Source organism: Lasioglossum baleicum, chromosome 3 (assembly GCF_051020765.1).
Source record: "Lasioglossum baleicum chromosome 3, iyLasBale1, whole genome shotgun sequence".
Classification (NCBI taxonomy): domain Eukaryota; kingdom Metazoa; phylum Arthropoda; class Insecta; order Hymenoptera; family Halictidae; genus Lasioglossum; species Lasioglossum baleicum.
Window position 1 is genome coordinate 975,212 of NC_134931.1, and position 18,676 is coordinate 993,887.

At 43.8% G+C, this 18,676-nt stretch overlaps 2 protein-coding genes across 5 annotated transcripts in view; one reads left to right on the forward strand and one right to left on the reverse strand.

The window, feature by feature from the left end:
• Tdg (Thymine DNA glycosylase) overlaps nucleotides 1-18,676 on the reverse strand; it is a 148,549-nt gene that overhangs the window by 98,861 nt on the left and 31,012 nt on the right. The window lies entirely within an intron of this gene.
• Dnmt3 (DNA methyltransferase 3) overlaps nucleotides 1-18,676 on the forward strand; it is a 174,686-nt gene that overhangs the window by 84,334 nt on the left and 71,676 nt on the right. For 2 of the 4 annotated variants that reach the window (XM_076420109.1, XM_076420110.1), the window contains one exon: nucleotides 10,948-11,011. The exons of 1 other annotated variant lie outside the window; for it this stretch is intronic. The gene's annotated coding sequence lies outside the window, so the exon portion shown is untranslated. Of the gene's footprint in view, nucleotides 1-7,842; nucleotides 7,898-10,947; nucleotides 11,012-18,676 lie in introns of those variants that run through there. One more of the 4 variants, XM_076420112.1, reaches the window with a different exon arrangement.

An 18,676-nucleotide genomic window follows, 5' to 3' on the forward strand; every position in this document is an offset into this window, starting at 1 on the left:
CCGTCTAAACGAGGCGTTTGTCCCTTATGAATATCCAACGGGGTAGCCTAACTCCGTGGCGCGGGTTCGCCGCGGGCGATCGAGCTTTCGTAGCAGGTATTAAAGATTGAAGTTAATAGGCGACCGGCTGTCGACGATTTGGTAGCTCTCGCCTCGATTAGATTGTTGTCGCTTGTTCGAGCGCCGCGGTGGCATTATTCGGATTAATACCGCGGCGGTATACGGAGGGTGTGGGGTTGAAGCACGGGGGTAGTAAAGAGAGGAGAGGAAGAGAGAGGAGGGTTGTAGCGAGCGTTTGCTCGCGGAAATTGAAACGGCTGGTTCTAACCGAGACCTTGGACTCTCGGAAACTCGGAGACACCGACTCGACGATTGAAAATCGATGGGGGGTGCGGGGGGTAATCGAAGTTCGGCGAACAACGAGGGGAATTTTCATCGGGGCGCGCACCCTCTTGGAAAACTTGGCCACACGTATCGGCTCGTTCCCGCGTCGGCGTCGGCCGTCTACCGATTCGCGTGATCGGGGCGGTTAGGCGAACGGACTCGTCTCGCGATGATACGGACGATCGAATTAACCCTTTGCGATACCGCGAGTTTCCCCTGTTTTATCTCGGAAAGGGGTAGTCTCGTTTACAGGACTGCAAGGGAGCGGAATGCGCCTTCTCATTTCACGATTATAAATACAAAGATGGGGTTTTTCAGTAGTCAAAAGTGCTACATAGATCTGGGCCGAGGTCACCCTCGAAAGTCCTATTTTTGCGTTTACGAAGCGTAATTTGCATTATTAATTACACTGTCCAACAAATTTCAACTTTTTTTATGTTCTCTAATTACTGTTGGGTCCTTCTCATAGAGCCTTTTGCGGTGATTCCGAATGTGTCCTTAATTTTTCTCCTATACGCACAGTTTTTGAGGGACATGGCTTTGAAAAAAAAAACATATTTTTCAACTTTTAAACAAATATTGTTCTTTGCAGCAGAAGATTCTGTAGACTATCCCGAATACAGTGATATCCAATATATTAATACATTATGATTTAAACATGTTTAAACAATGATTAAAGACGGAGAAACACCACTTTTGCACCAATTTTTGAGGATATTTTTCAATTTATCTAAGAAAATAAGGGTCCAGCGGTAAATCGAACTACACCACTCGATAGAGCAGACTTTTATCTTGAGAAACCACCCTTTCAAGTTTGCGTGGTCGACGTTTTTTTCGAAACCAGAAAGCAAAATATCTTCGCCCGACAAGAGTTGCCGCCAGTGGCGCTTACCGCTAGAACAGAGGCGGTCGAACATGTTTAAACAATCATAATGTAGTAATATTGGATATCGCTGTATTCGGGAAAGTCTACAGAATCTTTTGCTATAAAGAACAATTCAATATTTTTCATAATAACACCACAATATTTGTTTAAAGTTGAAAAATATGTTTTTTTTTCAAAGTCATGTTCCTCAAAAACTGTGCGTCTAGGAGAAAGATTAAGGACAGATTCGGAATCAGCGCGAAAAACTCTATAAGAACCACCCAACAGTGGTTGTAGAACAAATTTGGTGTTGGACAGTGTCATTAAACTGCGGATCTTTATGCACTTATGAAGAAATTGGTTGGGTGAAATATAAAACGGGAAAGGATTTGAAAAATTCACGAATGCTGTAATGTTGGTTATAATGTAACAAAGTCAATTTTTATGTTATTCCTGCTTTCCACAATCAATGCAAAACATTTTTATTTTGCATTGAGATCAGCAGTCTATTAATTATCATTGCTATGAATATTCATTGCAAATTACGAAAGAATGATATAGACAGAAGTCAATCACACGGGTCTCACGATAAACAGCTCATAAACTACATATATATTCATTTTATACAATAATCGAAGAGGCTATCTGCACAGAAAACGTGCGATACTACAATAGAACAGAACACGTGTTTACTCGTGGACGAACTTTTACAAGGATGAACGAGAAGCGATGAGAACAAGTATGTATGTAACAAGTGTTATCCTGTCTAATCGACATTGACTAATTACACGGTGTTATTGGCCTAATGAGTCAGAAGATGTCGCGTATTCCAACATTAACCCTTTCAGGAATGTGTGCATGATTAGACTGCTGTATGCATTTAAAAATTACATCAAACATTCATCATAACATTCTATTGTACTTCGTTTCTACCCCTTGCAATCGATGGAGGGAATTTTTATTTTTCATAAAGCTCCGCAGTCTAGACGCGCGTAAGAAGAATCATAGTGCTTCTCAACTGTTCATACGCGAACGTAAATTGAATTATACGACGTCAATAGCAAGTTCTGAAATAAAAGAGGCTATGAATAGAAGATAATTTACTAGCGATAGTCAATCGGCGCCGTTATTAGCACTGCAAACATTTGAATCGAAACCTCGAATAAGAGTCTACGTTGAAAACACAATTTCCTAAGAGAACGCGGTTTATAATTACAAGACAGTTTATTATTTTATGCCTGGAGTGTGAATATAATCTGAAAATCAAACCATCGGGATAATACGAGTTCGCTGACACTCTTTTACGCAATGTTCATACGAGTGTGATACTCGCACATAAATCGTATTGGATTTCACCTATTTTGATTACTCTGAAATTTTCGGATTGCAATTTATTTTACGAATACTACGACAGATACGCAGTATTAGCTAATAGTTCTCATAATACGTCCAGCAGCGAGTTCGATAAATTGTAGAAACTCATTCCGACAACGATAGCTTCGATAAATCGAGTACTGTGGACATTGCGATATTTTTAGCAGTAATTGCAAGTATTTGCCTTAGTGAAAATTCACGATGCTCCACTAAATTCGGCTACCCTCTTCCATTGAATGATCGTAGGAGCAAATATGTATCTAGCGCAGAGGTTCTCCCAGCAGTGCAACGATCGTGGCGCGCGAGAGGCGTAGGTGAAATGGTTGGTAAAAAATGGTCGAAACAGTTTCGAGCGTGGTGTGTATGGCGGGGGCGTCGACATAGTTTCGCTTGTAATCTGTTACGCGGGATCTATCCGGGACCGAAAGAAGGGAAAAATGAATGAATGAATCGGCGCGCGATAACCTGGCCCCGTGCCCCTTGCCGCGGCTTCCCTCCAAGTTTTTCGCTCCCGCTTTTTCCTCCCGTTCCCTTCCTGTCCTCGGTCAATGGAAAACACGCGGAGAACACGCGAAGTGAGCCGACATATCGGGCTCTCACCCCCGTACGAACGCAGGCGTACGCACACGCACACGCACACACACGCACGGGGAACAGGGTGAGAGAGCGTAGCTGTTCCCCCGGCCTAGGTCGGGTCCAATCAAATTTTATGATTTGTATCCATCTCGCTCCTCGCGATCCTGACCTACCTCTGGCCAGCGTTCAACCGATAGAGCGAACATACACAGAGAGAAAGAGAGAGGAAGATCGAGAGAGGGGGGGACGAAGCGGAGCGGTGCGGGAACGCGCGCGCCACACTTTTCGCTGCTTTTTTCCAGCCCCTCCGCTCTTCCATCGCGCTTCCATCGGATTTCCCCTGCCTCGACCTCCGCGAAAAAAAGGGAGAGTGACTTCGAAAGTCAATAAATCGAATCTCTGTCCGACGACCGCTTTAAACTTTTTTCCTCTTTAGCCGGCTGCTGGCTCGACTATCCTCTACGCTCCTCGTCGCGGCTAGCCGCTTTATCTCGGCCGCGTAACAAGCGCGCGAGCGACCGACCAACACGCCGACCCCGATGAAATATGAACGGCCAACGACCAGGAGGGAAACTTTCTTCTTTCCCTTTGCTCTCTGCTTTTCCTCTCCCCCTGACTCTCTCTCTCTCTCTCTCTCTCTCTCTCTCTCTCTCTCTCTCTCTCTCTCTCTCTCTCTCTCTCTCTCTCTCTCTCTCTCTCTCTCTCTCTCTCTCTCTCTCTCTCTCTCTCTCTCTCTCTCTTACTCATCATCGCTACGAACCTAGGAGAGGAAACTACCGAGAAGTTTCCCCCTCGCGATTCGCGCCACGAAATCGACCATGCTTGTTCTCTTCTCTTGTTCTCCGAGCCACTTCGCGAAGGAAACGATCGTCCTCGGCGTCGGATCGATGCGTCGACGGATTTGAACGACTGGAAGAAGCGTCCCTCGAAAATCCTCCACGCTCCAGATCGCCGAAGGGTCGGAGAAACGGGGCCGTGTGTCCGTTTGACCTAAAAGGTGTCGAGGAGAGCGAGAGAGAGAGAGAGGAGAAATGTCACCAGAAGCCAGACACCGGTTGTCTGGTTACGATTCACGGGTCAGCCAAGTCGTATGTTCGAGCGAGAAAAAGGAATCGGGGGGTGCGTGCAACGAAAAACGGAAAAGGAAAAGTATCACAAGGAGAGAGAAAGAAGAGAGAGAGGTAAGCAGGAGGTGGAAAGGAGGACGAGGAGAAAGAGAAACGACCCTTCCTTCGAATCCCCAAAGCGAGACGCCACGGCGACGAGACTTTGACCGAGTTTTGAAGCGACTCCTACATCGACGCGCGAGAGGGTGAGAGAGGAGGGTGGCCGAGGAACAGCAAGTGAGAGAGAGAGAGAGAGAGTGCGATAGAGAGACCGACCAGGGAGTTAAGGACGCCTGGAGAGGAGAGAGAGAGAGTACAGAGAGAGAGCGCGTCGCCCTCCCAGACACGACCTCCCGTTGCCTCCTATCGCCTCGCCTCCAGTCGACTCGCGTTGCCTCGCAATTTCTCGCGTAGCCACCAGTAAACCATTTACCGTGGCTCGTGCCAAAAGTTCGCCAGTCACGCTCCTCGATTTCGCGAATACTCGTGCTCCGCGGCCCGCGAGTCGGGTCCTCTTTCGATTCGATTCGATATCACGGCAAGAATCGATCGGGAGGATCATGTTTGATCTTTCGACCTCATTGCTCCTATTTTCGTCTTCTAGACATAAGCAGACGAGAATCTTGTCCATCTCAGACACATAATGCTCGATAAGAGCGTTTTAGAACCTCGATTGCACCAAGTTCATAGTTCAACAAACACATTAGTCCGCATGGAGAATAAACGTGCAGCGAAACTTCTTTCGCCGTAACGATCCAGTCAGTAGGTTAAAAATACAGTGCTGCTCGGATATATGGCCACCGACCCCTGCCTGGCGTTGGTCACATATCCGGAGACGTGCCTTTCCAGTAGATTAATGTAAATTCACCGGATTTTCACCTGTCTCGCTCTCGCGTCTTCTAAATTCTAACACAACAGTCGAGAAATGTCGGGTTTGGATCGGGTCGGGATCCAGAAAGTTTATGAAGTTCGGGACCAACAATCTCCCTCCTATTAGATTGGAGCGAAAGTTCTGTCGTACTTTAAAGAAAACATTTGACTCAATTTATAAAAACATATTGATATTATTCAATGATATAATTTCCATTATTTCTTACAACTTGTTGCCATCTTCCAGATAATCTGTCAACTCCTGCTTCAAATTAGCTGCCTGTTTAAAATGCGACAGAACTTTCCCTCCAACGTAATATTTTACGGAGGTCGAAATACATCTCCGGACCGTTTCTTTATTCATTCGTTCAGCTGCGCTCCAGCGCGGACATAGATTATCCGAGAGAAAACTAAAAATTCTAGCGAGCAAGGGTCGAGTCCAAAGGGCCGGGTTAAAAAGGGCGACTCCATAATTCTGGAAGGCAAACTGGAACTGTGTCAAAAATGGAGAACGTTGGCTGCGAGAATTTTCGTCCGCCACGAATCCTTTGCGCGATCGTTATGCGTCTCCACCGTGATCGAGCAAGTTCTTTAGAGCGTGAAGCGGTGCACCATGGCCTTGTTTACGCGGTGCACCCTTTCCCCTGAACGCATCCCCCTCTGATCGCAGCTCGTTCCCCTCGGGTCATTCTCTCGGTTCGGCACGGATCTGGCAATTTTCGAGGCGCATCCTCCGCCGACGTTTCCTTTGAAAAATTCATAGTTGCTCGCGGAAGGACCGGCCGGTATACGTGGTCTATCTGGAAAGTATCCGACCTTGTGCTGTAGCGGGTGGAAGTATCATTCCTGGTTGATATCAATGGTGTCCCCTTCAAAGTATTGTCCGCTAGAAGCCATAACTTTCTCCCAGCGATCCTCCCACTTACGGAAACACTCCTTAAAATCATCTTTAGGGATAGCGAACAGAAAAGGCAAATCTTTGTCCTCTCTCTTTGAGAGGTTTTTTAATTTTGGGGAATAACCAGAAGTCACAAGGAGAATCATACCAATGGATTCCGAACAAGAATGCCCAAGTTTCTGGCAAAATTGAATGCATATCCGATGTTCCACGCGTTCGGTCATTATAATACGCGACGCTCACTTGACTCGATGCTTACAAAACTGCGCAATGTTTCCAAATGACGGCATGCAGAGGTTTGTTGTATGGGCAGGCCACTTATTACAAGGCCGCCTCTAATATACCAGGTGTACCGGTTAATAATTCTTAATTTCTGCGCTGGGGATGCTACTGGAAGCAAGGGTATGTTCACGGTCTAAACTCTTATGTTATTTTGTTGCTATGACAATACCTTTCAAGACGCCATTGTAAACATGTCTAGTTTCCAACCAAATAAAGAACATTTGCGGCACGTACTGTTTTTCTTGTTCAATCAAAAGAAAAATGCGAGCAAAACCCGTCGTATCCTTGTGAAAGCTTACGGTGACGATGTCCTAACGCAAGACGCTTGTGTGCGTTGGTTCAGACGATTAAAAAGTGGTGATTTCGACTTGAAAGACAAAGAACGCCCGGGCCAGCCGGAAAAATTTGAAGGCGCCGAATTGCAAGCACTGTTGGACGAAAACGATACGCAAACTCAACAACAAATGGCAGAGAAGTTAAATGTTGGTCAACAAACCATTTCTGATCGTCCGCATGCCATGGGAAAGATCCAGATTTTATTTTTTTTTTAAGTTAAGACTTATTAACCGGTACACCTGGTAAACATGCGCTATCCGCCTTCGCCCGCTTAGGAACGACGATATAAGCAAAGATCGACTACTTTCTGGACAGACCACGTAGTGTATGAAGCGTTTCTGCAAAATTCAAACCTCAGAAGAACGGCGTTCAGCTTGCCGGCGCGCCGCGATCCGTTGTTATTAATAGGCACGGGGCGAGGACCAACAGGTACGAAACGCGGCGAAGGTATAGTCGACGCAGAAGCTCGTTAACGTTTCACCGGGTGGACCGCGTCGCGACGCCGAAAATTTCGGATATTTCGGACCCGGGCCGCGCGCGTCGCGCCCCCGCGTTCTAGAAAAACGTTTTACGTAATCCGTCCGCGAAAAAGCGTGGGACAGAGTGTGCTCTTAATTCACGGGTTGCGCCGGGACTTTTTCCACAGAAAGTTTTCCCGAGCGAACGGTCCGTCTCTCGATTAGCATCTATGTATTTTCGAGGAGATTAATCGCGGCGCAGGCTCCGCGGGGCGGCCGCTTAATTGCGATTTTTCCACCGAAGAGCGTTCATCGGTATGTACTTTTCATTAAGCGGAAGCTCGCCGGTAACTCCGTTCGAAACGTTCGCGTTAAATCCGTCGGTGGCGGGAAAACGAGTCGCGTTACATCTGACCGACTTATCGTCGACGGAGACCCAGAGCTCTCCGAAATATTAGTCGTTGCCGCGAGATATATGGGAGAGTTCGCTTTGCCAGCCTGCCCCCGGTCGACGTTAATATCGCGGCCAGGAACGGGACCCGTCAAAACAACCACGACTTTTCACAAGCTGCGATCCTTCTTCCCACGATTTCCGATCCCTTTCCGTTGCGTCGCGACCTTGCGTGAAACGCGACATCCTCTAGCCCAGAGCCGTTCACCGTCTACCCGTACGGGCAACGATTTTCTGAGAATACGCAGAACGGCGGGAATGAAATCGCGCTTCCACAGGCAACGCTGCATGGACGAGGTTTGATAAAAAATCTTCATTTATTCATCGATATTAATTCTGTCCCCTTCAAAAAACTCCCCTTCAGATATAATACAACGCAACTTTCGGTGAACACGTGTAACCTGTTCGACAACCAACAACAGACTAAGACTATATCCAATATGGCCACCTATGTCGACATGCGTTAGGGTCAACTGTACCGACACAACAAAAAAACATTGCACCAATTGGACTTAAGCAGCACGATGTTATGCAAATCCAAATTGTATTCACGTTGACACATAATTTGAGCAATCGTTCAGTTTTTCGCTCCGTAGTGATGAGACTCGTCCGGCGATATTTGTGCAACACTGCCATTCACAGTACAAACGCAACCCGTTTGTTGTGCACAAAATATCAGGAAATTCTGATTTTACACAACGGGTTGCGCAATTAGTTAATCGCTATCATTCACGATCAATCATGTTGCGCTATAGGCATTATGTATTGCGCAACATGCTTGATCGTGAGTAGGCCCCTTTATACAGCCCGGAAAATTTACAAATTCCGCGTATTTCTTTATCAAACCTCGTATTGAAGACAGAGACTAGTTACGTCGAGATTGGGTAAATTTAGGTTATATGTATACTAGAGTTGTGCGAGACACGGTACGGGAATTCCCGAAAATATTCGGGTATTCCCGAAAATATTTGAGAATCCCGATTCGGGATCTCTGAGAATATTATAAAATGGTGGAAGGAAAATTCAGAAAGGTATCCTATATTATCAGTTGCTGCAAAACGTTATGCCCTTGTATGACCCTGAAGACCATAGTATACTACCTGGTTGAACTCGTCTTAATGCCAGCTTTCATTTGATGTAAAATAATATGTAGCATTTCATTAAAAAAATGAAGGTCACCTTTGTTTCTAGAAAAATATTAAAAATAAAAAAAATTGAGATACGCTATCATATTGCTAGTAAAATATACTACAGCTTACTCCTTTTTGGTTTTTTTCTAGTGTTTATCGTTTACGAAGAAAACGCTGGTACAAATGATCGCGAACACCCTGTATATTTTTATGCAAGCCAATTGATGTATTTAAAAAAAGAACTAATTCAATCGAGATGAAGAATTGATTGAGCAAGTTCACTCTAGATGAACAAATCACGCTCACTTGAACTCACTTTTCCCACCACGAAAATGTTCTCCGCGGACCAATCAGAGCGCGACCGCACCAGCCAGATTTCAAAAAAGCGAGTTGCAGGACGAATGCGGCGACCGCATAGCGAGGATGCCCGAAGGGCATCCAACCCGTCGAAGTTGGCCAGCCGTGCGCGCGCGAACCGGTCGAAGATATTCATGAGCGACTTTCCGAAACTTGTCAACAACCACCCCGAAAATTCTTGAGCCCGCGCTACCCTCGGAGCGCCAGGGCGCGAGAGTCCGCGACCAACCGACATCGTGTGAGGGAGAAGAGAGAGAGAGAGAGAGAGAGAGAGAGAGAGAGAGAGAGAGAGAGAGAGAGAGAGAGAGGTAGCGTGTTCCAAACTTTCGAGTTTCTCGCCGAATTCCAGAAAGTTTCGCCCCCTTGTTGGTACTTGCGCTCCGCGTCAAGCAAATCCCCGCTTACGGAGTTACAACGACAGAGATAGCTGTTCGAAATATTCAGGAAACCTGTCTGGATGTAAACGGGAGAGCGGCGGATCGTAGTCGCTCACGGTTTCGAGTTCGCGGGTTCGGGTTTTCGGGAAGCTGTCGCCGGGAAGACGCGATCCCATTCACGCGCTCCTCGGAAAGAACGAAACTGCGAAACTTGCTGAATGTAGTTATCGTGCGCGATCGAGTCGATCGACGCGATCAAAACAGTCTCCCGGATCAACAAGAGGATCGAGACACTTCATCGGCGTCGCTCGAGTTTATTTTGATCAGGAAATTCAGAAACTTATCCGTTTCTTGGATAATTGTGGTTCTAGAGGACTCGCGGACTTCTCGGCTTTGAGCGGAAAAATGTGACAAATATATTGGTAGAAGTTCTTGGAAACAATAATCAAAAGCTAGAGTCTTGTAGTTAAATCAACATCGAGTCCAGGATCTGCGATTGGTCTCAGTCTGTAAACAATAAACTGTTGCACCAATATACAGAATAAAAATCAACGGCTGGCATATTTCTGGAGGTATGCACTAATGTTATTTCTACAATTAATCCCGAAGAATTTCCAGGATGGAAACATATTCGTGCACCCTTTTGGGCTAACGGCTACCTGTTTACCAAATTGCAGCTTTCTAAGGTTTCTGTGTTTCGAGATTTCTTTACGTTACAGAGAAACTTAAATAACACTAATTTAATTTTAGCACTTGATCCTGAAGGATTTTAGGGGTAAAAACATATTGGTGCATCTTTTCGGGCTGACAGCTACCTGTTTACCAAATTGCAGATTTCTATGTCTTCTGTGCTTTGAGATCTTTAGATCGTTATAGAGGAACTGGCAATAATATTATACATAATGAACATCGAGAGGTGTAAGAGTGATCGGATCGAACTGGAATGAGCCGTTTTACAGTTTCCGCTGTGAAATTTGTGCGCGGTGAACATCGCGCGGGTGGATAGGTCGCGGCAGTGATCTCGGGAAAGAAGCTAAGATTACGGCGCAACGAAACGAAGCCGCGCCGGCGCGAAACTTTCTGGCCCCGAGATTCCGGCAGCTTTTGTGCTTTAAACGCGCGCCAGATTTATGAGAAAAGTTGCGCTCTTGCTCTCGCGTCCGCGGCTAACGACTGGATCCGCAACAGTAAGTGCCATCGTTACCACTAGATATGGCGAGTCGACTCGAGTCCAGTCGAGTTCAACGTAGACGCATCGTAAATTCTGTCAGACGCGTCGATCGCCGATTGAGAGATTACTCCCGGCGCGGCGGTAATAGGCGGCGAGCGTTATCGATCATTAGCCAGCCGGTCCCTGCTTGGGTTCGCCTAAATTTCCGGAACGGCGCTCGAAACTTTCTTTCCTCACGCATGGTCGCTTTTCAACCTCTGAATCGCTGTAAGGACTCCCTTTTTTTAAATACTATTTTTCTTGAATTTACAGGACCCTGGGACTCGGCTGTCTAAACCTATACGGATCGTTGTTGCCATAAGCTTGAGTGTGCAGGGTGAGTACTATGTTCACAATCTAATGTAAAGGTGAATAGAAAGTCACCGTTCTATGGGTGAATCTACACCTCTGGATCGGTGGACATTTGTAAGAGAAACTTGCCGCAAAATTGTTTATGGCAAAGAAAGTTGTTGTTAAAATTGTTTTTTTTACATCAACACCTTCCACTCATCCAGAAAAGAAACAGTTTGAAAGGAGCCACATGTCGCAAACAAATAGTTATTGTGATATAAGCTGTTAAAGTTCTTGCAAAATTCGATTGTGTAGAATTATACGTATAGACAAAACCCTACTACATACTACAGTCCACACGACCGTGTCGATGAGACAGAACATAATCGTGTGCGTGCCTCGAGGAAACGAAATTTAAAGAGACATTCGTCGTTTAAGAGTTATTCAAAAATGTCGCATGTTTCTTCAATCGAGCCCACTGTGCGACGGGCGGACTACCCTTGTATATCACACGTCATTGATGACCGTAGACAATGCCAAAAGGAATTTCTTTGACAGTTTCCCCACGTCTCAACCTAAGGTCCTTCCGACACACACTCGTCCAATTAAGAAACGCAACATTTCCCCACCCTTAACCATTCATGAAAAACCGAAGTGACAACCGCAGTACTATTTTGACCGTGTGGTCGGAGTAACTTCTTCCCGTTCGCTGTCACGATTTCGGAAAGTATGTTGACTAGTGTCCAGTGATTGTGTAAAAGTGTGTGTTTTGTGCATCATCGTTAATAAGACGTATTCGCGAAAATGGCACTGTCCACATGATCCGACGGAGGAACAGAAGATTCTGAAAAATTTGTAAGTACCTATGCTTGACATTAGTACTTGAGGCTGCTCTTTACTTTACCGGACTCAAAATTTCTGCGTTTGTCCTATAAATTATGATGTATTTGGTATGTAATCCAGTAGATTTGTACCCGGGGCGGCTGCAGATCGAAGTTTCGATCCCGTAGGATCAATGGTTTAGGAGTTATGCTTGCTTAAACTTTAGCAATCTGCAGTGTTTTCGACAGGTAATGGCGCCGCCATATTGGTTTATAGTGACGATCGCGCGTCGCTTACCGAGCAGAATAATAATTACATAGTTGGTTGGCGATTAGATCGGGGGGGGGGCAAGGACAAGCGGTTCTGCTCGGTAAGCGGCTCGCCTTCGTCGTCACTACAAACCAATATGGCGGCACCCTTACCTGTCAAAAACACTGCAGATTGCTCAACTTTAAGCAAGCATAACTCCTGAACCATTGATCCTACAGGATCGAAACTTCGATCTGCAGCTACCCCTTGTACAAATCTACTGGATTACATACCAAACACATCATAATTTATAGGAGAAAGCGTATATAAGCGTTTACCCGTATTTTGTAACGTAGGATTAGTATTATTATGTGTAACAGTGGATGTAAGGTGTTCTTTCACATTTTGCAACTTTAAATTTATGATTCGAATGGACAGGGAGGCGATGACGTCGCGTCGTACGGGCCTAGCGACGAATGTCTCTTTAAATTTCGTTTCGCTTGAGGTACGCATACGATCATGTTCTGTCTCATCGACACGATCAGGTGGACTGTAGTACATAGTAGGCTTTTGTCTATTGTATGTATAATTCTGCACAATAAAATTATGCAAGGACTTTAACAGCTTATATCTCAATAATTTTTTGTTTGCGACATGTGGCTCCTTTCAAACGTTTTCTCTTCTCGATGAGTAGAAGGTATTGATGTAGAAACAAACTTTAACAACAATTTTCTTTGTGATATACAATATTGCAGCAAGTTTCCTTTACAAAGGTCCACCGTTTTTATACACCCAGTGCACTAATGATTAGACTGCGAGTTTTAAGCATTTACGACAATGATGTACAATTTTAAACGAGATGAATCTATTATCTCACATAAGGAACGATCGGCTCAATTTCAGTTTGTTTATAAAACCGTTGTTTGTTCGTTCATGGGGTCGTTCAATCTTCTGGCCATAGTGATCCTCACTCGACGAGTTCCTTTCAAACTGTAAGGACGTGTTTTGCTTGTGCCTTTCTCGCTTCTGAATAAATTTCGTTGAGTCATTTATATAAAGTGCGGTTTATTCTGGTACATAATCTAATAAAAACAATATAAAGGTTAACCCTCATCCGTCTCTTGTGTTACTTTGGCACAGTTCTCCCGAAATAAGTTAGACTGTAGGTAAATTTGCCCGAAATTTCGTGATTTTTATTCTTTAATGTGAAACACATAACTTAATTCGAAACCCAAAATTTTCGAAAAATGGTAGAATGTTAAATTCCACAGAATTTAGTATGATTATTATTTATTGTAGAACTATAGAAAGTCTATTGCCACTGAAAAGAACATTTGCTTACAAAAATTCAATATTGCATAAACATCCGCAGTCTGCTCATCTATTTCAATTAAAAAACACCGAAAAATCCTTGTTATTTCATCGATCTTTTACCACTTACTGTTGCCAATTTGACACCGAGGGACAGATTCAGTTCGTAAAATGAGTGACGGATGAGAGTTAAGAGAATTTAAGATCATCATTATTAGAATTATGACAGGAAAACACAACACGATGCACAACATTCTTATTTTGCACAAAAATCCGCAGTCTAACGATGCAAATGGAGTCATCTTCGAGGTTCGAAATGCATATAATGGTCGCCGGGTTTCGAGGCTAGTCGGAAATTATTTTCCTCCCGACTATGCTACCTTCGTCTGAATTTGAGGATGACTGGGATAGCCCTATTCAAGAGACCGTCTGTCTTTCTGAATCGATGTAGTCGGAGGATCGTCGATACAGATCGCCGACTAATCATCGCATGGTAAGAATCCGCGGAGTCGAAATAGCGCAGAGATATCATTGATAAATGGGTTAAACGGTGGATGTCCCAAACGAGATCCTCGAGGAATTCCAGTAATAGCTGGCGCATTCCTTGATCGAGACTTTAGCCTTACGGCCGCGGACTTCGCTATAATTACCGATCGCAGCCATTCCCTTTCGTCTGGGGTGCATGGGGCTGCAATTTTCTGCCACAGGGTTTCCCCTGATTCATCCTAGCGTTTTTCTACACTATAAAATAAACAACAATAGTATATTTGAGACTTTGCTCGACATGAGAGTGAGAGATGAGACTGTTCGATGAGAGCAATCATTCAGCAAGCTTATAGAATTGATTATTAGGTAGATCGTGCCGAAAAAATACAATTTTTACCGTGCACTATAATCGAAGAACTCGTCGTTTGTTGGCAGAGTATGATGATCACTAGACTGCGGATCTTCATGCAAAATAAAAATTGTCTGTATCGATTGCAAGATACAGAAACTGAATTGAATGTTATTCTTACTTTAATGATTTTAATAGAGGAGAAATCATTCATTGATATCGTCAATTTTTAAAACTTTTCAACAATTTCGAATTCCATCAATGTTGCAATAAATGCACAAAGATCCGCAGTCCAATGATCGCAATGATGTCTGCTTCACTGAATAAGTTTTATCTAGAGAAAAGTTTGTTCAATGTTACCGTGACGAATCGAGCGTTTCATGCGCGACAACCTTCTAAGATAATAAAATTGAGCCTCTTTTGGATACAGCTCACTCATTAACACGTTTCGTGCCGCGTGGCATATTTATTTATTGCGCTAAAAACATATATCTTCTATATTATAAAGAGTTTGACACCTACCGATCCTGTGTGGGTTCCATGTTGTGCACCTAGCCGATTTTTCGATGATTCATTTGATTTCGTAGAGTTTAACTTTGCTCCAGATAAGAAAAAGGACAAATCTGCACCAGGGAAAGATGGGATAGACTACCTTGCACTCAAACTCCTTCCAGTTAATATTAAACTTATTCTATTAGATATTTTCAACGACATGTATACTAAAGGTCAGTACCCTGAAGAGTGGTACAATGTGCAAATGTTTTTTATAGATAAACCTAATAAATCAGGAGTTAGACCTATTTCCTTGTCATCCTGCATCTGTAAACTTTTTGAAACCTTGATTAAAAATAGACTAGAATGGTGGCTGGAAGAACACAGTGCCTTACCAATATCTCATTCGGGTTTTCGTAAAGGGAGATCATGCTCGGATAACCTTGTCCCATTACTGGGTAATATAGAAGTGGCAGCGAATCTAGGTATGGACACTCTGAGCGCATTTTTGGATTTACAGGCCGCGTTTGATACTGTTGATTGCAAGCTGCTACTTCAGAAATTAGCAGATTCAGGATGTTCCCTTAACGTTATAAAGTTTATTAAACACCTTTCTTACCAAAGAGTTATCACTGCAATCATCCTTGGGATCCTTGGAAGGTGTTGTGGGGTCAACATGGAAAGGTTTACCGCAGGGTGGGGTACTTAGTCCATTACTCTATCATTTGTATGTAGCTAGTATTATAGAAAATATTCCAGAAAATGTGCAAGTCTCGCAATTTGACGATGATATTGCCATCTACTCTGGTTTTCATTCTGTTGCTGAGAGTAAAATATTGCTGGAGAAGAGTCGATTATAATTATTCAGAATAATCTTAAAAGTATTGGCCTCGAATTAGCCCCCCATAAAACAGTATTTGTTCATTTTAACAACAGACACATTCTACCAGCAAAACTGAAATTGTGATTGATAGCCTAACTATCAAGTCCAGCAGCTCTGTCAAATTTTTAGGGATTAACTTCGATTTCGACATGAGTTTTAAGACTTATGTTGATGCTATAAGAAAAAAATGTTTTAAACTATTAAACATTATGATATTTCTAACCGGCGTTTCTTGGGGGGCATCACCAGAAACCCTAATGACGATCTTTGGTAGTCTTATCAAGCCGGTCATGGGGTATAACTGTTTCGTATATTTTCCGAGAAACAAAAACTTGCAACTCAAATTAGATCGTATTCAATTTGCCGCGATCAGAATCGCATTAGGTTATAGAATAAGTACGCCCACTAATATTTTATTAGGCGAAGCTAAGACCACCAATTTTCTGGACAGAAGCAGTTTTCTTGCAAAAAAATACCTTCTTAAGTGCTTTTCACTTAAAGACCTAGTATCAAATAAATTTCTTTTTGGTAGCAATACTAATCTCACAACGTTACTTTCTAACAGTAGAGTAAAGCACTCGTTTTTATTCGAAAGTTTCATTAATATCTCTGAACTTCTTGAAGGTATCTCGACAAATTAAAGGTATCCCATATACTCCAGCAACTACAGATCTTTAGTTAACATCCCACTCTGTGACTTTGAATTGGGTAAATCTATAAAGAACTCAGTCAACCCTAATGCTGTCTTAAAGCACTTTATTCAGTCGGCGCCTCCGCAAACGATTGAGATTTACACAGATGGCAGTAAAACAGAAAATGCACAGTGAGTGGGGCAGCTTATTACTGCCCACAACTAAATATGAGCCAAAAAATTAGCCCACATAGGCAAGCGTCCATAAATACAGCAGAATGTTTTGTGATTAATCAAGCTTTAGGTGTGGTTAGCTCCCACACTGATTCAAACTTTCTCATTCTCACAGATTCGCAAAGTGTAGTCAAAGCTTTACAGAAACCTTTGTTCAATTCCCGATGTAACAAACTGCTCTTAGAAATGAAGGACAAATATTGTATAATTTTATATCCTGCACTAGTAATACAAAATTTGTCACATTTATCTGGATCCCAGCGCACATTGGCTTAGTAGGAAATGAAAAGGCTGACTCGTTAACCAAAGAAGCTACAGAATCGGGAACCGTATCGAACGTCTAAATACTGTTTACCGATTTCGTTAGCGATTTTAAATATCAAATGAGAATGTCATCGAATGATAAAATTAAGACTGAAGCCTTACACAAAGGTATATATTTTTTTCAACATTTCTTTAGCGATTCAAGAATACTTTGGTTTTCGGGTCTCAATTTACCGAGAGATTTTGTTACATTTGTCAACAGAAGCCGTTCGAATCACTGTAATTTAAATGCCTCCCTGGCGAGAATACGCTTCATTTCGGATGGTTCCTGCGAATGCGGAGCGGACGCTCAGGATCTCAATCATATCATCTGGCAATGTCCAGAATATTATTCAGAACGAGAACACCTGTTTGAACTGCTCCTCAATCGTAAACACTATCCTCCCTACACTATTAATTTTTTCTAAGCGTACGAGACATTACAGCGCTAATGTTTATTTTTAACTTTATCAAGAAATGTAAGATTAGGATTTAGCGTCTACCGTTTATACTACATAATTCCACTTTATACATATTATGTTATATACTTCTCTATTTTTTTGTAAAGTGTTGTAGTAATGTATGCTATATAAACCAAACTAGGTTTATGGCATCAATAAATAAATAATAATAACAAGTTTGACACTGTAGAATATACGTCCACCAGAAGAAGGTGGCATCAAAAAAGCTGCGGTGTAGAACAAAGCACATAAGTTTGTTTAATTGTCGAGGAAAAACGGCTCGGACGGAACGTGTTAAAAAGCCTATTCGTAGGCATCCGGTGAGCGAGGTGTTAATAGCCTGGCCGGTGGAGTAATGACACCTGAAACACTGCGACGTAGAGACGTCGCAGGTGAAGTGTTAAACGAGAAGCTTGTTAAACAAAAAGACAGTGCAATTCACGTGACATTTTTAGTTCGAGGCTCTTTGGTGCCAATGGCTAACGATTGTCATCTAGCCGACTGCTCGAGGATTAAATAAAATTGCGATTCAAACAAATTCTGCCGTTTCAAAGCGGTTGCGTTTCGAATCCGGTGCTTTTTACGTAACACGATTGCGCATTCTGCGCTTTTGCGAATTGTCTGCGAGCCGGCGAAGAACGGGTCGACGTCAAGGCAGACAAGCGGAGCAGGAAATTCTGAAGCGGAGCGATCGAGGCGACGAACCGTCGCGCTTTTTCGTTCGTTCGGCGCGGCGAGCGCGTTCGCTCGTATTCTTTGACATGCGATCGGCGCGATGCGGCGCGTTGGAATTGTTGCGCGCGGCCTATCCATATGCATGCATATGCACGCGCGTGCATACGAGTGCATACGCTTTAGAGTTTGCGCTGTGTGCGCGCAGACACACACACTCTCTCTCTCTCTCTCTCTCTCTCTCTCTCTCTCTCTCTCTCACTCTCTCTCTCTTTCAGGCCGCATCGCGCCGAGTAAACGCTGTTCTCGCGTGCACGTTCGACGCGCTTGTTTCCTGTACGCGGCTGCATGCATGCATGTGCGTCGACTGCGTCTGACGCGCTATTATGCGATAACCTCGAAGCGCGTCTGCCTCGAAGAGAATCGTGCGATGCGAGAACGACGACGGTGCTGGACTGCCGAAGCTCTGCGAACCTCAGCGAGCGATCAGAGTCGAGGGAAACGCGAGTTCCGACGCTCCCGGCGATCGAGACTGTCTTCGGATCAAGCACTGGTCTCGTCATCAGGATTTAGCTGTTCAAATCGCCGTAAGCAGTGCCCTGACATCCGCGAAAGAGATGTGCACGATACTTGCGAATGATCTCAGAAGCTCGACAAACATTGATGAAATTCCGTTTTGTTTTTCATTATTCTTCTATGAAACGTTTATGGACATTATCGCGACGGTCTCCTGGTTAAAATGAGCCCAAACACGACACGATTCAAACCGTATTTACCTGTTTAATCCACAAATTAGCACCTCGATTATCCGAACCGAT